At 48.5% G+C, this 23696-nt stretch overlaps 1 long non-coding RNA gene across 1 annotated transcript; it reads right to left on the reverse strand.

The window, feature by feature from the left end:
* Positions 1 to 10145, reverse strand: LOC132413287 (uncharacterized). The gene is made up of 3 exons (XR_009516683.1): positions 10039 to 10145; positions 4838 to 4957; positions 1 to 2080 (listed from the first exon to the last, which is right to left on the reverse strand). It is a non-coding gene; the product is annotated as an uncharacterized lncRNA (long non-coding RNA).
* Between the last annotated feature and the right edge of the window lie 13551 nt (positions 10146 to 23696).

The raw sequence follows: 23696 nt of genomic DNA on the forward strand, positions 1-23696 counted from the left end.
TAAGAGGTCTCCGGTGATAATTTCTTTTTTCTTTTAGTAGTGGAGTTCTTTTGTGTTTGTTTCTTTGTTTGTTGCTTCAAATTAAATCTTATGTGGAATCCAGAGTTGGGCTTGTTTTGAGAAATGACTCTCCCTTATTCCAAGTAGTCTGGGGAGCCTTTCGGATAAGGGACCCTCTCCTTCCTCAGTTACAAGATGGCAGGCATCCCAAGCTAGGCCCGTCACATGTGACACTTCTCCGAAGACATCAACCATTCTTTATTTCCTTTTACCTAGAACACTCAATTTTACCTTCCTACTTCCTGTTTTTTTAGCACAGGCGTGAAAAGCCCTGATTCAGAAACCAGATTTTGTGTGTTCAAATCATGGCTCTGATGCTGCCTCACTGTGTGACTTTGGGTTCATTACTTAACCTCTCCGAGTCTCAGTCTCCTAATGTATAAAATTAGCACCATACTAATGTCCTCTTTAGTATTTAGTATTGTTGTAAAGATTAAGTGAATTAATACATGTACAGCTCTTGAATGGCAGCTGACATATAGTAGGTGCTCAATGTATGTTTATTATTATTATTACCTAGGTGCGGAGCTTTCCTTTCAATTATATGAATGAACCCACAGTTTTCCATTGGATTCCTTTTGTCCTCCTTACTTTTTAACTATGGACTATGTATGTTCCTTGTAAGCAAATATTTTCTGGCTGGAAAAACTCCAGTGTCAAAATAGATATCCTGGATGACCCGTTGGGCCCCTGTACCTGCTACAGTTGCAGGTACAGGGGCCCTGTCCATGCGACATTGACTGAAACCGACTGGACCCAGTCGTGTTAAGGGCTCCTCCTTGGTTTGTGTGCTCTGATTCCCTTCGCCAGTCCCACCTGTCACCCTGGCCATAAGGATCGTGTACTGAATAGTGACCTCAACTTCTGGACGAATATCCAAGGAGGGTCTATGATGACAAGAGTCTGGTTAAGACAGAGGAATAAACTCGTAATTGTACAATGTATTCAACAAGGGTCAACTTTAGAAGGAGAGGAGGAGGAAAATAAGAATGAGATGGAGAAGGGGAAGCAGAAAACCACCACCACTGTCTCAGGACTACTTGGATGTTCCACTGAACCATTCAGTGTGTTCTTCTGTGAGCCCCCCTGGAGCCCCCCTCATCTACGGGATAAAGGTGACAGCTCCACAGCATGGCATGCAGACGGCCCATGGCAGCCTTTGGCTACCTGTCCACTCCCAGTTCTGCTTCTTCTCTTCTCTTCCAGTCATCTTTTGTGTTTCATAAGTACCAGACTCCCGCTACATCTTATTTACTCCCCGCTCTCTCATGCCTCCACATCTGTGTGTATATCCTTCCTTCCTTGCTGTCTTGTCCAGCTGGCACAGACCACTCATCTTCAAGCCTCAGATCACACTCTGTCTTCCCTGAAACAGCCCCTGACTTCCCCAGGCATGCCGCTGAATCTCTGTTCCCTACTGCTCTATGCACCTTACATGTAACCCCATTTTGCACTCATCAGATGTGACCTCCTTGTGGCAGGGTGTGTGTGTCTCTCCATCATGTTGTACCCACTGCAGCCTAGTCCCTGACCCAGAGCTGGTGGTCCTGAATATTTACTGAACAGGGTCTTCCCCAGACCACACTGTCCTTCTCTGATACGCTTCCCTTCCTTGTGCTTGGCTGCTAGGGCATCACCCCTGCTGGAAATCGGTTGTTGGGGGAAGCAGTTGGTTCAGTTTCTGAATCTCCTTTTTAAATGAGGCTCTCTGAAAATAGAGACTATCATCCTTTTTCCCTGCTGGGTCTCCAGTGCTTAAAAAGGTACTCAAATAATCATGCATTAGATAGAATAATAAATCCATCCACTGCTCATTCTGCATATCTGAGTCCAAGCCCACCCTGCACTTAAATAATCTCCGCCCGACAGATGGTCTGTCATGTCCTGGTCGCCCCAACGCAAGGACCTGTCTGAGCTTCCTCGAGAAGCAGAGGCATGTTTCTTGGAATCTGTAGATGCCAGGGTTTGGTGTCAAGATGAAATGATTCTGATACCCGTGAGCAATGAATCTGGTGCTGTGCTACCAAGGCAAAAAGAAAAGAAAGCCTGTCAGTGTCACTCTCTGGGGACAGTTGTGACAATATCAAAATAAACTCACAGCAAATGCCATTAGCTTGGACTGAAGGGAAGTGTTTGGGCTTCTGCAAAAATGAGACCCAAAGCAGGGAGATGCTATTACTGGTGCACGTCTCTCTTCCTCACTCCCCCGACCCCTCCATCCTCCAATGACCCCTCAGCCTTGTCCCCCTTCAAATCTACAGAGAAAGTCTGGGGCTCTGAATTTCTGCCACTGCCATTCTTCTAAGAATGTGACAAAAGAAACCACGTCTTATTTATTTTATGCAATCGTTCCTTTAATAAAATATGAAGTGTTTCGTAGTAACATAGAGACATCTTGCCAAAAAAAAAAAAAAAAAAAAACTTTAAGAAACCCAAACCAAGCATTCATCTAACCAGATTTGTTGGGAAAGCTTGAAGTAGTCCCACAGAAACCTGTGCTGGGCATCCACCATGGGCCAGATTCAACATGGTGTCTGGCAGACAGAGAAATAAGTGAATTCTCACCCAAATGGTATTTTCCCTTCAAAATGTGTGCTTCCTTCCTTATCTGGACCCTTATACTCCAGCCCACAGATCAATCCATCTCGTCTCACACTCCAACCCCAGACCTTTGGGCAATTGTCCCCCTTTTTCTCATAAGCCATCAAGTACGCAGAAGGACACCCAGTCAGTAATCTACAAATTGCCAGGATGCCACCAGCCCACTCCTCACATCTTTAACCCCAGAACTTAGATCTCTACGGTCATAGTTGGTCAGCCCTCGAACAGGATTATCACTTGGTAGGGCTTCTGGGTCAACCAGATCCAAGCGTGCATTCTCCGCCCACAGCTCACTGTGTAACCACACACAAGTTACTTAACCTCTCTGAGCCTTCTCTTGCTCATCTGTAAAACGCAGGGAACTCACTGCAACCTCATAGACCTCTTGCGAGGATTAATTATGGCAAAATTTACATAAAACTTAAGACCATGAAGACCGTCCCTGCTGGACTTGCATTAGTACCTGGGCTCTCCTTAAAATATCCGGGATCAGAACTGGTCAGATACTTGCCTGTAACTCAAGCCTTTTATTTTATTGCTAAAGAAACTGTGGCCCAGAGAAACTCACTACCTTCCTTAGAGTCCTGCATACCAGTTCAAGGGAGAGGCATTTGTTGATTTGCGTGTTTAATGAACACATAATGCTTATACTGTATCGGACACTATTCTAGGTGTTTTACAACTATCAGAACATTTAATATTTAGAGAAACCCTATGAGGCAGAAATTATTATCATCTACACTTTACAAATGAGGAAATGGAAGGGTCAGTAACTCGCCCAATTACAGGCTTGTAATTAACGAAAGAAGGATGTAATCCAGGCAGCTGGCTGTAGAGTCTGTGCACTGAACCTGAACCGCTGTACTGGTCTCAGCTCCTGTAATACTCATCATGCTTCTTCAATATTCATCTACAGTCAATGCCACCTCTTCTCTCCATCTCTCCCTCCTCCTCTCTCCCCCTCCTTCCCTCCAGCCTTTTATCTATCCTAATTAATAATAAAGAGAGTGAAATTACTTTCTCTGAGAATCCCACTGAGCGGAGGCTGAGCAAAAGCCTATGTGTTACTCCTTGACTATAGATAATTCCAAAGAAGCTGGAGAGAGAAAGGGGGAGGTGGGGGGCAGGGAAGGAGGGGGATGCATCCCAAGTTGCATGACTGAGCTGGTCTCCATTTGGTATTGTTTATTCATGAGGGACTGTCTCTAAGAGGCCTGTGAAGTACCAGGAAACAGACAGTTGGGGAGGGGAGGGGGTAGGGGGAAGAACGGGTCCATTGGCTCCCACTTTACATAGGTTAAAGGTTTGCTCCCTGGGGCATTCACTCTCCTACATTCCTGGGCTACTGCTGCGGTCTTGGCCAGGCTCCAGGTATCTCTCACCTCTGCAGCAGCAGAGACCCCTGGAGAAGGTTGTCATGAGGGGAGGGGCTGCAGCCCTGCAGAGTTGGGGTGGGAAATTGGCCCAGGGTGCACAGAGGGGTCTATGGGGAGCTGGTCTGCGTCCTGGGGGTGGAAGGCGTCTGATACCCCTGCCTCGAGGAGCTGTTGCATTCTCCCGACATCCAAATCTAGCCAGGAGTGCCCAGTTTCTGGTTCTCATTCCTATTTCATCCTTAGTCTAATTGTCTCTGTAATTTGAGGCAGGTCTCTTCATTCCTCTCACTTTCCCATTTGCTAAATGAGATATTATGAAGATCAAATAAGCAAATGAACAGGAAAGGGACACCTCCAGGATGACACAATGGGTTGGTGGTAGAGCCAAAGGAAAAGGATCTAGATTTTGCAGTAAAATTGGGGTACTTCTCAAGCAGCACTCTAGAAAAAGAAACTTTTAACCAGCTCCAAGCCAGCCAGCCGCGGAAAAGACCCCCCGTTACATACATGAGCGATCTGTGAATGGCTGTGCAGCCCCTCACATCACGGCCACACAGCGGGACACAGAAACTCATCTCGAGTCAAGAAAGTGCGTTCTCCTAGGTCCCTAACTTCTAAGTTGTCCGAAAAGGTTTATTCTCAATGAATAAACGGTGCCCCTGTCTCCAGATGGCATCAGTAGCTGACCAATACTTCCTTCTTTATTGTGCTACAGATCAATTAAGCATTGTAGATAGTTGATAATTTTGGTAAAACACAAGATAAGAAAAATGATCATCTATTAAATACCACTTACGTACCAGAGACTGTGCTAGGTGCTGTATATTCATCAGAATTGTTAACACACATTGTGCACTTCTCTGCTCTGGGCACTGCTTCTCACGGGATAAGGTGCCACTCATTCACTCCTCTCAGCAGCCCTGGGAAAGAGGAAGTGGTGTGACCATCTCTATTTTGCAGATGAGGAAAATGAGGCTCAGAGTAGCTGAGTCACCTGCCCCACATGGCACAGCTGGTGTGAGGTGGAATTGACATTACCCGCCAGACATCTAGCTCTAGACTTCATGCTCTACACTTCCACTCGCTGCTTTTTGACACTTACCACAACCCAGATCTGGCCCCTGAGCCGCCAAGCAGCAAAGCTGTCTGTAGGATAAAGTGCAAACTCTTTGCGGGACGGGCTACCCAGCCAGCCTCCCAACCCACCAACCCTTTCCATTCTATGCCCGTCAGTGGTGCCAGGAAAATTACCCTTCAGACCCTGATCGGCTACATTCTAGTTCTCTGACCTTGAACATGTCATCTTCACCTCTCTAAAACTCTGTGTCCGTAGCTGCAAAATGAGGGGAAAACCCTTTCCTTTGCAAGAGTCTTATGAAGTGCAACCAGACAAGCTATGTAAAAACCCCTCGTTCAAAGCCAGGAACACGATGGAATTTAACCAATGCCCATTTTCTTCCCTGTGCTCTTCTGAACTTAAACAGAGATTAGTTTGCAACTTATCTGCATGCCTTCCACGTGCCCCCAGCTAAAATGCGCCTCCTGCAGGTTTCAGGAGCCTTGGGAGTGAGCCCACTGTGTTACATTTATCAGGGAAAGTGTCCTCTTCCTGAGTTATTTGAGGGTGAAGGGTTTACCTCTTTGTAACTACCCCAGCGCCCAGCACAGTTTCTGACAAATGCAGGAGCTCAACAGATAAAGGTCTGTTGAATAAACAAATGAATAACTGAATACAGCCGCTTCCGGTTCATCATAGGAGAGTAATAATGACCTGGTGACTTGAGATTTGACGTGGTTGTACGTGTGCGTGCCTGGATGGATCTCCAGGGGAACACAGTCGAGAGGGATTATTTATCAGCTTCTCTCTGCTCAATTCAATTCAACGAACGTTTCATTTACATCCACCGAGAGCCTGAAGTGGGAAGAGGCAGAGCCTGATGCTCGTGGAGAACGCACAGCCTTGTCCTAATTTCTGGGCTCATCATGCCAGCTCTTCCAAACCCCCGCACAGATTAGCCACGTGAGAAGCATTTTTAATGAGTACACGTTTGTCCATGTCCTTTGCCCAGACTAACAGCTCAGCAGAAAAAGGAAGCGCACAGGCTCCAAGATAAAAGGGAATTTGGGGTGCTTGCCTACCATGTTCTTGTCCTCTCTCCCTCACACACACTCACTTACATACACGCTATATTTTCCAGGATTAAGAGGAAGCAATCTCATTTCAAGTAGCATGGAAATAGTGGGTCTGCCCTATCCTTCCCGCTGGGGTTTTTAAATAGTTTTATGACAGCTTAATCGAGGTTTGCCACGGAACACTTCACACAATCAGGAGGGACATGCCCTGCGCACCCTTCTAAGTGCTCAAGTTGCTTTCAAGAAAAGGCAGCTGCACAGGGAGGAGACAGTGTAATAGAGAAGAACAAATCCGACTCCATATGGGATCTGTTTCTTTTCCTTTAACCTTTGTATTCTCTTGCCTTGGCTACAAGTTAAGAATGTTGCCTACAGCCTGAAATATACAGGATCACCCATTCTCAAGGCTCTGACCTTTAAAGGGATACCACTTTTCCATTCCTATAGAGATAAAAAGTTGCAGAACAGAGAATAACATTGGTCCTGTTGGAGGTTTATAGGAACATTGTGACCTGACCTAGGTGGACAGCCCCAAGAACAAAGGATCCGGCCCCAAGAAGTTTGCAACAACCAACCACAACCCCTCCTCTTTCAGTATGAAAGAAGCCTGCATTCTAGCTCGGGTAAGATGGTTCTTTGGGACACCATCTTCTCTGTCTGCTGGCCTTCCGAATAAAGTCGCTATTCCTCGCCCTAATGCCTGGTCTCTCGACTAACTGGCCTGTCGTGGGGCAAGCAGTACGAGCTTTGACTTGCTAACTGCAGGACACGAGTGCTGTCCAGATGGGATCCACCCTAATGTCCCAACAGCCTACTGTGGTTCAGTGCATCAGCGCACAGTGGCATCCACCTCGATCAGGGTGATGTGCAGACAAAGCAGGGCTGGAGTGGTGACCAAGGGTTTACAGACAACCCCATATAATCTAATTTAGCAGGAACCACTTTCACGTAAAGAAGCAGCATTTCCGGGAGACTGTCTGAGCTTGCATTGGTGAGTGGCAGAGTTGAGCTTCCTCCCCTGTAAACCCGTCGACAATTCTACGCAGCTGTGCCTATGCAGGATGAAATCAGACAGGACATGTCAACTGCCTATGGTGGAAATACACTTTATATAGAGCGTGTGACTCTCCAGTGTAAAGCTCAATGCATTTTACATATGTATGCACCTGTGTACAGAAACGCCACCTCCATCAGACTATGTGACATTCCCAGCATCCCAGCGTGCTCCTCTAGGGATCCTGGATGGAAATACCTCTCTTCTGATGCCTCTTCACCCAATGTGCGTTACCCCTGGCTTCTACACAAAAGACCTTTGAAATGCAGCACTATATTCGAAAAATAGAAGTTGACTAGAAAACTACCCCAATTTACTGCTGCTCTTGCTGCTATCGTTATTATCACTGGGCATGTACTCAATATAGTTATCAATGAGATGATGCCATTTATGAAGACTTTGAGCGACTCCTGACTACAGGGACTTTGAGTTTTTCCAAGAAGGTCGTAAAGCCATGGTGCCGTCCTGCAGCCCAGTCATGGTTGGTGAAGCTGGGAAAGGCCCCCGACCCCCTGCTTTCCTTGTCCTCTTTCCTGCATTTTGAGAGACAGTCTCAGAGGCTGCGGGGCGTAGAGGGAAGCCTGCCAAACACAGGGGTCAGTTTTACTCTGAACTGTGCGGCTGACAAATCGTGTGGCCCCTGGGCAAGTCGGGCTTCCTCCTGGGGCCTGGGACACGCCATCTGTAAAACCTCAGCATCGATACTTGTCTTGTCTTCCTCTGTGCTTTAAAGGTGAAAATGTCTCCGTCTCCAAGCCCACCCAGGCCTGGCCCCTTCTAAATCCTCCCAGAGCTGGGACATTGCTAACTTACACGGAGTCTCGACGTGATTTGAGAAAGAGGCCCCTGGTAGGTGGGTGCAGCCCCACAGCGTGGGGGGTGGGTGGCCCCTTCGTGAGAAGAAACGCCCCAGTTGCTTTGGGCAGGGGTAGGCTTGCACCAGAGCACACAAATTGGCCAGAAGAAGGAGGGCTGGATTTCAGCTCTCACTCATCCCCTTCACGCAGTGCACGATCTGCGGAACTGTACGCGGCGGCCCTGCAGAGTCTGCTGTTGCCTCAGTGCATTTGCGTTTTTTGGAGTCCTTGCTCTGACTGTGTTACTTGGAGATGCAGACTAAATGGAATCTTGTTAGTAAAGTCTTTTCAACTGTGCCTGACGTGCTTTTAGAAACCACTCCACCCGGAGGCTCCTCCCACTTGCCCGGCGCCTGCACACACCTCAACCACGCTGCTCTAGAGCCCTGCTCCATGTTTTCCCCTCAGGATTTCAGGAGCTCGTGAGGACAGAGAATGGGTCTGCTGCTTCTTTGTGTTTTCCTCGGCCTCCATCACTGCACTGGGCTCAGAAAATATTAGTGAGGGAGGAAAGAAGGGAAGAGAAGGGAAGCAGATGCCAATGAGCAGGTCCGTGGGTCCCTCTCCTCCTGATTCGCCCAGTAGGGCTTCACCTACGCTTCCTCCATCGCACCTGAACTGCAGCTCGTTGACACAGACCTCATGTCTGCAGTCTGTTCTCCTCTACCCACTAGTGTGACTTCAAGGCAGGAAGCAGGCCTTCCTCACGTTTGCATTCTCAAGGCACCTGGCATGTGCCTAGCACCTGGGTGGGGTGCTGATGATTCCTCATCAAGTTGAGGAAATACTCCACAAAGCCCCCTCCACATGCCCCACTGTCTTCTCCTAACATCCCAACTCCCCCTGCCCAGCCCAGGTGTGAGACAGCCTACCAGGTCTCTCCTGCTCTTTGCTCCTGTGAGGACCCAGACCTTTCTCACTCCTGACTCAGCTGACGTAGACTCCCGGATGGGGCCTTGGATGTGAGTCTCCCCACGAGCCATGTCCTCGCCTTCAGGCTGATGAGTGGACTCTGGGCATTCGTGGATTTCCCTTTCTTGGTTTAGACGCTTCATCAAATCAATTCAGAAGGTCCACGATAAAGCAGTTTGTTTAGAGCAGTGACACTCCATCCAGGCTTGGCCACTCATTAGCTTTGTGGCTCTGGTCAAATTATTTATGCTTTCTAAGCCTTGGTTTTCTCATCGGCAAAATGAGACAACGATGGGTGTCTTGCTGGTTTCTTGGGAAGACTGACCAGGGCTATCCGTGAAGGTAACTGTGCACGTGGTGTGCACTCGATACAGGAGGCTGTTCTTAGGACTATTCTCTAATCAAGGACCAGCAAAATTTTCTTTAAAAATATAAAATTTATTTTTGTTTGTGGACCACAGAAAATATATGCCATGCGTGGATTTGGCCTGTGGGCCACTATTGTATTAAATATCTGAAGAAGTCATATCACTTTTAATTTTTTCAGTTATTCTTCATTGACTTTTGCGCAGGAAAACATGTCTCTGTGTGTGTGTTTTAAGAATGGGAAGATGCGTGACGTTTGTGAGCTCTGTCCCTCAATGACCTACTCTATAATCAAATTACAAACTCCCTCTTATTGAGTGTATGTGACAGGCCTGGTGTCCAGTACTTCATTTATATTATGTAGTCTAACCCCCAGAGGTGGACATCATAATCCCATTTTATAGATAAGAGCTGGGAGGCTCAGCCTGGATAAGTCATTTACCCAGCGTCACCCAGCAAATAAGAAGCACAACCGGATGCAGTCTCAGTTCGGTCCGACCTTAGAGCGCTAGGTTTTCAAGCTGTTCTCTCCTGACCTCTGCTTTCCCTAGCTGACCCCTGGGGTCCCATCCTGGGTCCTAACCCACCAGCTACACTCCTCCCCTGCCATCCTGGAGAGCGGAGGAAAGGTCTGCTTGGCATGACCTACGCTTACGCTGAGACAGGTGCGTCTACTCACCTAGCAGCCTCTACTCCCAGCAAAGCTGGCAAAGAAGGTCTGAAAAGGACCTCAGTCAAGTCCAGAAAATTCTCAAAGAATTGAAGGCAGTAAGGACTCAGCCAATGTTGGATCCCAATTCGCCTAGAGAATTGCAGGTGGGACACAGCTGTCTTATCTGCAGGGCAAGGGCAGGAGGCAAGGCCACTGTGGGAACACAGGGGACTTCCAAAGAGAAACACTGTGCTGTTGCGTAAGCGTCAGTGTGCTCTAGGGTCAAGCTAAGTCAGAAATTCAGATAAAGCAGAGACAGCTGAAAGAAGAGGGGCAGTTTTACATAACATATGTCAGAAATGCTAGCTAGATAAATACACCACCAGAAGCGTACTATTGATCTCATTGGGAGAGCAGAACATCTTGTCTTGCCAAAGGCTTTGAGGTCAGCTGTTGGCTGATAAGCAAAACAGATTGTAATCTTCTCCGGTTAAATGATATTTCCAAGTTTGGGAGGTCAGCGGTTGACCCAGGAGGCTAAGCTTAAGTATGATGATTACTTTTATTATTATCTTTATTTCTAATGGTAAAAATTCTTCTTGAAAATCTGAAATGGTATGGCATTGACAAATGTTTCCCCAACTGTTACACAAACCCCTCAGGGCTCTCGTTAAAAAAATGCAGATTCGGATTCAGCAGTTCTGAGATTCTGCATTTCTAACCAGCTCTCAGGGGATACAGACGCTGGTGGTCCGGGGACCACACTTTGAGTAGCGAGCATCTCCACCCCACACCTGTGCGTACAGCACTCTGCATCCGAATGGCCTCTAGGATTTACTTAGCATCACTGTGGATTTGACTGTAGCTGGGTTATAGCAGAAACAGCCCGAGGCTAGGGATCAGGATATCAGAGTCCAAATCTTGGTCTGCCCCTTGTCGGTAATGTGACGTTTGGCAAGTCATTTTGGCTCTCAGCATCTTCGATTCCTTACTTGTAAAGTAGAGAAAATAAATACTTACTCCATAGAGCTAGCGGGAAGATTCAATGAGCTAACGTGTGTAAAGACACGACACGTTTGTACATGTATCTGGGTCTGAAATTATTCTCAAAGGCAAGCCCTCACTCCAAGCCCCCTCGGGGCACCCCTGGCGGCCACAGGCTGGAGCCCGGGGTCCCCCTGTTTCGCTAATTTTCCCAGGTGGAATGCGGACCTGGTGCTTGAGAGTTTGGCAAAGCACTTTCTTTTCCCACACTTGTTCTTGTCCCTTGCCCAGCCCAGATGTTCCCCTTCTTCTCCCTCTCTCCTGTCCTTTCTCCCCTCTCCTCTGCTGTCTCCGCCTCCCCGCGTGGTCTCATGGCTGCCCCTAGTTCCCTGCCCCCAAGGTTCTGTTTAGAGATTTGCCTTCCTGTCTGGGCAGGGCCCTTCCAAGGCCCTCCTGCTGCACAGCTCCCTCCAGCATCTGGAACTGGGACCCGCCCCCGCCTCAGCCCAACAGAGAGGGCAGAAGCTGCTCGGGGAGCCCTCCCCTCACCTCAGTCTTTCTGTTCACACAGCTTTTCCCGCTGGCAGCCCCCTACTCCCTCAGGACCAGGCTCATTTCACATCCAATATAAGTCCCTCTCACCGCCCCTCCAAAGGCTGCTGTGGTGTACAGAAGGGACCTCAATTTTCTGCAGGAGGACCCAGGTTTAAATATCAGCCCTGATGACACCACAAGCATGAGCAACGGAAGAAAACAGAGACTTGGACTTCATCACAATGAAAAACTTTTGTGCATCGAAGGACATTATCAAGAGAAAGTACAACCTCCAGAATGGGGGGAAATATTTGCAAAGCATATATCTGATAAGGGTCTAGTATCCAAAATATAGAAAGGACTTTTATGATGTAACACACACACACACACACACACACACACACACACACACACACACACACACACACACACACACACACACACACACACAAGGACAAACAACTCAATTAGAAAATGGGCAAGGGATTGGAATAGATATTTCTCCAAAGAAGGTAGACACATGGCAAGCAAGCGCAGGAAGAGATGCTCCACGTCGTTAGGCATTGGGGAAATGCAAATCAGAACCACAACGAGCTACCACTTTACACCTGCCAGGATGAACGCAAAAATTGTAAAAAAGGAAAATAGCAAGAGTCGTCGTGAATGTGGAAAAATTGGAACCTGCTGATATATATGCTGATGAGAATGTAAAGTGGTTCTGCCACTGTGGAAAACAGTTTGGGGGTTCCTCAAAAAGTTAAACATGGAATTAGCATGTCACCCAGAAATTCTACTCCTAGATACATACCCCAAAGAATTGAACAAATTCTTGCACACAAATGTTTGTAGCAGTATTATTCACAATAGTCAAAAGGTGGAAACAACCCAAATGTCCATCAGTGGATGAATAGATCAACAAATTGTGGTCTATACATGCAATGAGATCTATTATTCAGTCATAAGGAGGAATGAAGTTCTGATACCTGCTACAAGTTGGATGAAACTGGGCAACATTAGTGAACTGAAACGAGCCAGTCACAGAAGGACAAATATTGTATGATTACATTTATATGAGATATCTCGAATTGGTAAATCAGACCAATAGAACACAGAATGGTGGTTGCCAGGGACTAGGTGAGGAAGAAATAGGGAATAAATGCTTCATAGGTAAGAGGTTTTATTTTGAGGTGATGAAGATGCTTTGGAACTACCTAGACATGGAATTTGTACAACACAGTGAATGTAGCAAATGCCACGGAACTGTACACTTTAAATAAAATGGTTAATTTCACCTCAATGGAAAAAAAGTATCAGAAGAACTAAAGAATACCAATAAACGTTCTTTTTTCATTAAAAACAGTCCTGAGTATGTCTAACTGCGTGACTTTGGGCAAGTCGCTTGGTTTCTCCGGGCCCATGTCCTCTATTCTGTAAAAGGGGAATGATTGCCTGCCTTTGCTGAACTGCTTTGACATTTTGATGAAAATGCATCTAATATCAAATGATTACAAGAGATATTTCTAATAAATAAAATGATGTCAAGTGTACATTTCATGTCAGTCTGAAGTCAACCCTATGCATTTCCTCCTCTCTTATAAGCTCTGTGTTACTCACTGCCTCATACAAAGTCACTTAATTACACCCTCCCTGACCTTTGCCTTTAACTATTCATCCCCAACTCTAAATCTTAGCTCTTTATCATAAGTCCCACGAAGGGAGAGATCATTCACCTGCCCCAAGCTTCTCAGTGCCGGGCCAGCACCAAAAACATATAATAATGGTAGCAGCTGTTATTTTGGGGTGCTTCCAGTGAGCAGGGTTCTAGGCCAAGCACTTCATCTGCACAGTATTTATTAAATTCTTGCAACAATTCTCTGAGGTAGGTTGATATCACCATGCCCATTTTACAGATGAAAGGACAGGTGCAGAAGGTGAGTGGCTTCTCCAAGATCACACAACGTGAGTGATAGAGCTGAAATCTGTGTGCAGATTTATTCCAATTCACACCAGAGAGCTCAGTCCCTAGACCACATCCTAAGGACTTTTAGATGCCTTGCTGGATTGAGTCTGACTTGTTTCCACCTTTGAGTGAAACTTGGCAGAAAAAGAAGGCATGTTGACATGGCAGGCTGACACGAAAAGACACCCATCTGACAGTCGAGAGACTTGTACCCTTGACCCAGCTCTGCCATTTTTCTCCCTGGGCCTCAGTTTTCCCATCTGTTCAATGGGAGGGCTGGATTGGTCCTCCGGTTGCTGTAATGCTACGAGTGCCTGTGACAGACTCGTTATTGAAGACTGAGATCTTCAAGCTTCCCTGGTTTTTCTTGGAGATCTTAATTTTTTTTTTTTCCCAAGGTGGAGCCAGAGAGAGTCATTTCACTATCTGAGAAATGGCTCCACTCCCATGAGGTCCTCATCCCCTCAGGACCATGCAGCCCTGAGCCTGGAAGCCTTCACTGTGACCGCATCACAGTCCGGCTCCTCTTGCGGCCCTCCCACTTTCTTCCTCCCCGTGGGACGGATGGGGCCACTCCCTAACGCCCCGCTGGCGCCTAAATCTCTTCCTCAGAGTTTGCTTCCCAGGGAGCCCAAGCCAGGACAGGGGTGTTATGGGTATTTCTGTTTTTCAGATGAGAAACAGGGGCTAGGTAGTGGTGTGACTTGCTGCACGTCATAGCTTGTAAGTCCTCGGTCCCCAAGGGGCAGGCCTGCCTCCATAGTTTAGGGGAACACAGAGGTGAGTTCTCTGGGGACAAGAATGACCTACAACATGGGATGAAGTGTCCCTTTTGTGTTTTCCTAAAGCCTCGTTCTTCAGTAACGAGTTTCTTCCAGGCCCTCAGGCGTTGCAGCGAGGCTCTGGCTACCTGCCCCGCCCCACTGCTCCCAAACAGCCCAGCTTCCTCCTTGGTGGTGTAGCCCTGCCCTTGGTGCTCCTCCTGCCCTCGCCTCCGCCACCTGCATTAACACTGTCAGTTTATGGGACTGTCCCCTGAGCGTGTACTCCTTCTGCAAAGGGAGTAACCTGTGTCTCGGCACAGCCGGGTCAACATCCCAGCCCCTGCCTGGGACACACACGGCCACCATGACCTGAGTCCTGACCCCCTCCAGCGTCCTCTCCTCCCTCATTTTCACCACGCTGAGTCACTTGCATTGATTCTCCCCACAGCATGTATGTGCTGAGCCCCAGCCATGGACCGAGGTGCAGGGGAGACACACATGGAATAAGAAGACCTGGGTCTTGCCCTGAGTGGCTCACGGCAAGGGAAGAGGCAGACCCATGAACAGACGACTGTCCCCAACATGATGACTGCCGTGGTGGGAGCAGCCATGGGCGCTGGGAAAACATAAAGGTGACACTTCACCCCATGGTGCAGGTCATTCCTGCCCTCGTAGAACTCACACTCCAGAGGTAGGGCCACCCATAAGCAAGTGAGGTAAATAAAATGATCAGCAAATACACCAAAAGTACAGAGAATACAGCAGACGGCAGGCAGGGCAGGAACAGGATGCTGAGATGATGGCCTCGAGCCAAGTTCGCAGCACTCTCTCCAGACGCCACGCTTCTGCATATGCTGTTCCTTCCACCTGTAATATTCTTTGCCCTTTGCCTGGTGAACTCCTACTTACCTCTCAAGACCCAGTCAAAGTCCTCTCCTCTGTCAATCCTTCTCTGCTTCTGTGCCTACCTCGCTTCCTTTATCTTATTCAAAGGACCTTCTGTGTTAGAAGCCTGAGCACAGGGCACTGCATTTGCCTATTTCATTCTCTGTGAACTTCTCCAGGGGAACTGATCACCTCTGCTTCCCCAGTACCTAGTGGTCCCAGTGCAGGGGTGACCCGTGGGCCAAATCTGGCCCTCCACCTGTTTTTATATGTAAAGTTTCATTGCACACAGCGGCCTCACTTACAGGTTGTGTAGCTCCTTCCCTGCTGCAGTGGCAGAGTTGAGTAATTGTGACAGTGACCCTGTAAACCGCAAAACCTAAAATATTTACTGTCCGGCCCTTGGTGGAAATAGTTTGCCAACCCTACCCAAGTACATAGTAAACGTTTAACCAACACTCACTTAAATAAAGGAATAGGGATGAAAGGATGAATGGCAGAGACTCTTTTCCAGAATCAGATCAGCACTTTAAACTGAAGAAGTGGAGTTGGTTACGCAGCGGCTGGAAATTCAGACTCGATCCTGCCAAAGCAAGAAGAAAATAAAAACTATAGTTTATTGAAGTATAGTTGATTTATAATGTGTTAGTTTCAGGTGTACAGCAAAGTGACTCATATATATATATATATATATTATATATATAAATATAAATTATATAATAATATATATAAAATGTGAATTTTATATATATATATATATAAATTCTTTTTCAGAATCTTTTCCATTGTAGGTTATTATAAGATATTGAATAGAGTTCCCTGTGCTGTACAGTAGGACCTTGTTGGTTATCTATTTCATATATAGTAGCGTGTATCTGTTAATCAACTCCTAATTTATCCCTCCCCCACTTTCCCCTTTGATAACCTTAAATTTGTTTTCTGTGTCTGTGAGTCTCTTTCTGTTTTGTAAATAAGTTCACTTGTCACATTTTCTTTTGGATTACACATATAAGTGATATCACATGATATTTGTCTTTCTCTGTCTGACTTACTTCACTTAGCATGACGATAATCTCTAGGCCCATCCGTGTTGCTGTAAGTCATGTTATTTCATTGTTTTTCATGGCTGAGTAATATTCCACTGTATACACGTACCACATCTTCTTTATCCATTCCTCTGTCAGCGGACACTTAGGTTGCTTCCATGTCTTGGCTACTGTCAATAGTGCTGCTGTGAACGTTGAGGTTCTAATATTCTTGACTATCTTCTTTCGTGTTTTTTTTTTTTTCTCATCTTCTGCTCTGCCTTGTAGAAGCAGTATCAGTTCCAGTGCGTGGGTGGTGATTTTAATCCATAAGGTTGTTCCAGCTTGGCTTTAAGTTTCTCCAAATCACCTCGTACTCCCTAAGCCCTAAGCCAGGAGGCTGATACTGAGGGGTTGCTCTTTGCTGCTATTATAACTGAGAATGGCCAAGGGGAGGATGCTGGCATTTTCTGAGCCCCTGCCACACACCAGACACATCACACATGTCATGACACAAGGGCTTCACGACGGTCCCAGGTGACAGAAACTATAGCTTCACACACACACAGACACTCGTGCAGGCACACTGAATGGGATTTATTAATGCCCCTGTCTTGAGGGTAAACAGTGTAAATATTGAAAAATGAAAATATTCATTGCTCAGGGTGCTGCTTGAGATTCCTGGAATGTTAGGAAATGTGTTTACAGTTTAGTCCTAGGTCCTGGATATGACCCAGAAATAGGATCGAGCAAAGAACCTGGCTTGTGATGGGTCTCAACATTCATCCATCAAACATTTACTGAGCACCTAACCTTCACTAGGTGTTGAGCTGGGTGCCGGGGGTATGAAGATTAACAAGACATAGTCCTGATCTCCACGGAGATTTGGAGAGACACACATCAATACGGGGCAGACCATTCCCTCTGAGAAGTACCTGACTGTGTACCTGAAAAGTAGAAACTCCATGAGGGCAGAGACCCTTGACTTTCCTGTTCACCGCCGTGTCCCTTGTACCTGGTGTGGTCCCAGGCACATAGCAGGCCCTCATAAACCTGCTGTATGGTGAGCATGAGGGTGGGACTGACTTCACTTAGGGAATCAGGGAGGTAGAGGAAGTTGACTAATATAAGAAACCGGGTTCTCATGCATTTAGTCATTGGTCCAATCATTCGTTCATGCATTCATGCATCCTTCATTCTTTATCCTTTTAGGTGTTAACTGAACCATTTGCTTTTGTGATCGGAGGGGAGATGAGTAACAGCTAGATAGCAACAAAACTTGGAACATACTTCACCAGGGCCAGAGTCAGATGGGCCCCAGAGGAAGAAGGGCTGAACAGCAAAGGGACGGGGTGAGGCTTCCCAGAGATGGTGGCACTCCAGCTGGCCTTTAAGGGCAAATGGAAGTTTCCAGAGCCTCAGAGGGGCTGGTGTGAGGGTGTCAGTGAGAAGGTGGGCCCAGTAAAATGGAGCTTCCCAAACCCTGAAACCACAATCTTGGTAAAACTGACAACACATCACAATACGACCATGCAGATGAATGTGCTTTACAGACTGGGAAGCACCCTGTGGATGACCCATGAGATGACTAAGCAGAGTAATAGTAATTTGCATGTTGGTACATTTGGGCTCTACAGATCCGTGGGAGGTGTTGGCTTTGGGTGGAGACATTACCACTCCTGACACCACAGTCATGTGTAGAGCTTGCCATTGGTCAATAAAACACCCGCTGTTGAACTTGAGAGAGATGTGGGGCCACAGAGACTTTGTAATCGTCGGGCTTTGTGTGTATTAATTCTTTTACTCACTTCTACACTCCTTCATATGTAGCCGTGGATCTTTCTTCATAAGAGCTCTTACGTGTAATCACCATCTGTAAACCATCCTCAGTGGCGTCAGGACCTCACCTCTTGGTCAGGACCCCACCCCCTTCAACTACCTTGAGCCCTAGTACAGCCTCCACGGTGCTTCAGGACTTCCTAGGAACATCGTCAGAAAACTCCACCTGGAAGGTGGAAAGGGAGGGCAAGTGACCTGCCATAAACTGAGCAGAAAACCCCAAGCTCCTGTTCCCAGAACAAGGCTCTTTTCCTGAAAGGACCCGGGAAATCCAGCCTCGCAACCGGCAAGGGAAGAAACTGTGGTCCAGAGAGGTGGCCCGGGGGCTCCACAGTTAGCATGCTGCACCCTGCTCTAGACCCTTGTTCCCTGACCCCCATCCCAGCTCAGATGTGATCGGTGGAAAGCTCACAGGCGTGAGGCCTTAAGCAACCAACCTTGAACCCTGCTGCTGTTAGGTAACAACCATACCGTCTTGGGCAACGTGTTTTCCTCTCTGAGACTCAGTTTCCTCATGCCTGAAATGGGAGCATTTGAGAGGATTCAATGAAACAGTGTGTGTCAAGCACAGAACCCACGCCCAGCATAGAATGGATCCTTGATAAATGCTGTTTCTTTTTCCTCATGGCACCAAAAGTTTGGCTAGAGATATTTTCCACTTGACCTTGCCGTTTCAGACTTGTCAAAAGACAATTAGTCACAGGCATCCCTATGGCCACAGAGCAGCATTCTCCTTCCTCAAATCATCAACGCGCTAAAAAGAGTCACCCTTTTAAAGCTACCCAAAGGCCCTATGGCTGCTGTCCTTGATTCTATGAGGGGAGGGTTTGTGGGCATTGGAACCTCCTGGAACAACAAGAATAACAAGAAAGACCAGGAACGCACAGCAGAAAGTGTCCCAACACACTCTCTGCCCCTTCAACAGGAACTGTGTACTGGAAAGAAAAAACTGGGCCTGAGGAATGACACACAGTTTTCTCTTTTAATGGCAAAGAACTGGTACAGCAGAAGGGCCGAGTAGTAGGGGCCCCAAGAGACTCTGATTTAACACTTTGATTCAGTCCCATTCACGACTCATCGCTGAGAGCCAACTTTCAGCCAAACCCTGGTCTGAACCAGGAAAGGCAAAGCAAGCTTAGAACAATGCTTTCCAGAGGCCACAAGGATCACTCGCTAAAAGCACAGACTCCGGGGCTCCACGCCAGAAGCCTTAGTGGCAATGCTGAATTCAAAGTCACTGCGGGTGGGCGAGCCAGGCAGATACAGAGGCATCACCATGGGGTAGGTGCGTTACCTGCGGTCCTCAGGTCCTCACCACCTACAGCGGAGGTGCCTCCCAACCCAGGGCTCAGAGAAGGCTCCCTGGGGAGGGTGATGCCAAGCTGAGTCTGAAGGTCAGGGAGGAGCTGGCAGATGAAGAAGTGTGAGCATGTGACCAGGGTGCAGAGAGAGTTCTGGGAAGAGGATGAAAAGGGGTGGCAGCAGGAAGTCCCGGGGCCTGCAGAGAGGGGCAGCCCAGCATCGCCCTGCGTGGGGTGGGTGGTGGGATGAGGCTGGAGATGGAGGGGGCAGCGGATCATGGCGGATTCTGGGAACTGGCCCCCTAGTCTGCGGCTTTGGGGAGCAGGCGGAGGGCTTCCGCGGGGGCACAGTAATATCCAATGCAGGTTTCTGAATGAACACCTTGGAGACTTGGAGACGGGGTGGGGGGGAGCATGTGTTTATAGGGGCAAACCAGGGGCAGGGCAGTTGCTGAGGGAACACCAGTAAGAGCCCGTGAGAGTGGAGGTGGGGAGCTGGGTCCTCCCAGGGGCAGTGGGAAAGACTGGGGGGCTCATTGGATCTGGGGGGAATGAGGGAGGCGTGGGGCAGACCTTGGGTCTCTGATTGGGTAGGTGGAGGATGGGGGGCCGTGCTCTGAGAGGGAGAGAAGGTGGGAGCAGGGGCGTGGCGGTGTGTCCTCCCTAACCTCCCAGACTCCTCTTGACTTGGATGGAAACACTGAAATTAAACTCCCAGAAGGTTAGCTTGATGCTGGTCCTGGAAGGTAGAAGAAACTGTGTTCAGTGTTGCAGAGACTGCGATTCAAGCTTGCCTGAGAAACACCAGCTAATATCGTCCGAGTTGACACTCAGAGATGGTCCTAATCAAAGAACCAGAAGGTGTTTAAGTATTCAGACGTTGGACCCCGTCGGATCAGCCCGCCTGGGTGGTCTCCGCCACTTCATTCCCTGTGATGGTGGGCTTGCTATTTCATCTCCCTGCTGGTTTCTTTGTCTGTACAATGGGGCAGCTCCCGAAATCTGTAGGGTGGTCGTAAAGCTCAGAGGAGATGGTGAATGCTACATGTTTAAGACCACGATAGGCTCCTGTGAGCCCAGCAAGTATTTCCCCTTCTTATTAATTACTGTGGCGGAGACATTTCTAACCTCTGTCTTCCACTCACTGAGGAAACCCAAAGGGGAGAGAAAGTGGCCTTTGAAAGCCAAACAGCCACTTACTGAAAGAGGGAGTTTTCTGTCTCCCCTGGTCCCGAGCTCCCAACACTCAGCCTGGGGCGCCTTTGGGTCTCCTTCCTAGCAGCAGTGCACTGGGAAGTGGAAAATCCTCCGGTGGCTTCTGGAATCACTGCCACGGAGCTTCTTTGTGGATTTCAAAGCAGGACATACAAGCCAACAGCATACACGTTCCCCCTGCCCCAGAGGCTGCTGAGGCCACTGCAAAGTTTGGTTTTACGACGCCCCTCCGAAAACGTGGATGGTCAAGGACGGAAAAAAATACATTTAACTGCTTCTCTTACCTATCCAGTGATAACGGCCACTTTGATACGTGTTCCCTCATGAGCTAACGTTACATCCAGACACAACCAGTATATTTAACGAGTGTTTAGTGAACCTACACTACGAGCAAATGGAACGCTAGGCGTTTTCCCCTATTTGTCCTCACTGAGGCCTCATGACCTCCGTCCGGGTGGGTGATGGCCATGTTACAGCTGGGGAAGCAGGGGTCCAGTTACTTGGGCAAACAAGTATCATGGCCAGGGTGGGAGCCAGAGGCCCCGGCTCTGTGTCCAGTGCCCTTTTCACCCCAGTAAAGTTCCCCGCCCTGACAGAACGGACTGGTTGTTCAAACCATTGTTGATTTTACTCTAACTTGGCTGTTCACACAGCCCTTCAGCTGTCATTTCCTTGGTTGGCCACTGGACCCATTTAGCTGCACTGTGGTCAGACTGGTTGTGCGTGTGCAGGTGCAGAAATCCTGATGACCTCATTTCTCCTAGGATCTTTTAGGTTCTGTGGGTCCTGGTGGGAGTCAAGGAGCAGCAGTGGAAGCTGGGGGCCGGAATTCCCCCTGCACCTCCCCACTGGAACCTTCAGGGATGTACCCATTGGGTTTTCTCGGAGGGGAAGAGAAGAAAAGTCAGGATGAATCTGGAGGTACTGTGATGAACCTTTAGCAGGAGACAAGTCCTGTGGAGGCACACAGGTTCAGTGGATTGACTGGGGCCGAGCTGGGTTCAGATCCCACTTCTGGCACCTCCTAAGAGGAAGCCCAGACATCAGGGTTGGCTTGGCGTCTCCAAGTCTCCATCTCCACATCTGAGAATAGGGCTGTGACAAAAGCTTTCAGGGATTGCACTGAGGATTAAAAATAATCTTCTACTGTAACACCATATTCACACTCGACCCTTGACCTCAGGTGCCCGGCACAGAGCTGGGTGCTTAAGTGTGGCTTCCTGAGCCAGGCTGCCTGGGGTCAAGTCTAGGCAGTGACCTTGAAGCACTTCACTTAACCTAAGTCTCAGTGTCCTAATCTGAACATAGGGATAGTAAGAGGACTTACTTCGTAGGCTATGCTGAGAATTAAGTGTATGCAAAACACAGCTCTTAGCCCAAGAGTAGAGCAGCTGAGAAAGCCTGTAGAAGGAGGTACTTTATGGGGTGGTCCAGAATTTTAAGACAAGAACTAAGTCCTAGCCACCAGAACACCCAAGTCATATAGATCTGGCTTAATTCCTGCTGCACAGCGGTGCTGTGAGTGCAAGAAAGATTATTACGTGAGATTGTACTCATCGTCATGGTCGTCTGGGTCCATGTCTTCTGGCCTCTAAGACCATCCTGGCACACAAGAGAAGCCAGGTCACCCCCAAGCTTGGTTCAGCATGTGGCACATTGATGGGGTTCCCTGTGTGCTTGCTGAGTTGCGTAAGTGTCTTCCAGGTGGGACTGATTTCCTAGGACTCTAGGCCTCCACACTCGATGTGGAGTGAAACTCCATTACGTTTTCGCTGCAGCTGCTGTGCTCATGACGTGCACATGTGGACAGTGCTTTGCCAATTTTCGAGCTTCACCCGTGTTCGCTAATATTATCGTCTGCTAAGGGCATCCCAAATGTCATCTCTCCTTTCCCGGGAAGGAAAAGAAATGGTTGGGGCTCCCCTGGTGGCGCAGTGGTTGAGCGTCCGCCTGCCGATGCAGGAGACACGGGTTCGTGCCCCGGTCCGGGAAGATCCCACGTGCCGCGGAGCGGCTGGGCCCCGTGAGCCATGGCCGCTGAGCCTGCGCGTCCGGAGCCTGTGCTCCGCAACGGGAGAGGCCACAACAGTGAGAGGCCCGCGTACCGCAAAAAAAAAAAAAAAAGAAAGAAATGGTTGTTTGCAATATCCTTTATCTAACATTTTTAATAGGCAGTCTGCTATATTTTTAAGAAGAAATGGAAACTAAACCATCTCCAGGAAACATTTTTTTCCCTCTCTCAGTCTCCGCATTTGCACAATGCCCTTCAATTAAACCTGAAATCAAATCCCGTTCCCCTTGAGTGGTCATTTTAATATCTGCAAGTTTCCCGGGAGGAAGATTAGGAGGAGTGATTGATTCCGTGAGGCTTCTGCTGTCTCCATAGAGATACTCTTGAACACCCACACCGTTCAGTTTGGGGCCTGGCGCACAGCCTGGACCACCCTAGGTCCCTCTCCTGGGCCTTCTTTACGGTGGCTCTGACCCAGACGTAGTCTCTTTCTCTGAATATTCTAGCCTACACAGCGGCTGGTGCCTTTTATGTCTGTCCTTGCTCCGTGCCATTCTGCCTCTCAGGGTTGGTCCATCCCCCGGGTCCACGCACACTCCATCCTGGACTCTGAGTAGGGCGTCTCTGGTCCTCTTCGCCTGGGATCCCTCCTCCGCTCTCTGATCAATGGGGTCCCGATCTTCCTTTGCGGCACCACCTGGTGCGCGTGCTCTACCCCTGCCGCTCCCGCTGCCCTCGACACAGAAGCCAAGGTCCTAACCGAGGTTTCTCAGGCCCCGCCAGCTCTCACGTCCTGCCCTCCTCTGACGGGCTCTCCTTCCCATCACTCAATAGGGTCAAGCCGGGGGACATGTGCTGTCCCTCAGAGCTATCAAGTCCATCCCTGCCCAGGGCCTCGGGGAGGTTCTTCCCACCTCTGCAATCCCTCTGACCTGAGTCCTCAGCAACTTTGGCTTCTGTACAACGTTGTCTCTTTCTTGAGGGGGATCTCCCCAGACAACCTTTTTTTTTTTTTTGCGGTACGCGGGCCTCTCACTGTTGCGGCCTCTCCCGTTGCGGAGCACAGGCTCCAGACGTGCAGGCTCAGCGGCCATGGGTCACGGGCCCAGCTGCTCCGCGGCATGTGGGATCTTCCTGGACCGGGACACGAACCCGTGTCCCCTGCGT

Source organism: Delphinus delphis, chromosome 17, assembly GCF_949987515.2.
Source record: "Delphinus delphis chromosome 17, mDelDel1.2, whole genome shotgun sequence".
NCBI lineage: Eukaryota > Metazoa > Chordata > Mammalia > Artiodactyla > Delphinidae > Delphinus > Delphinus delphis.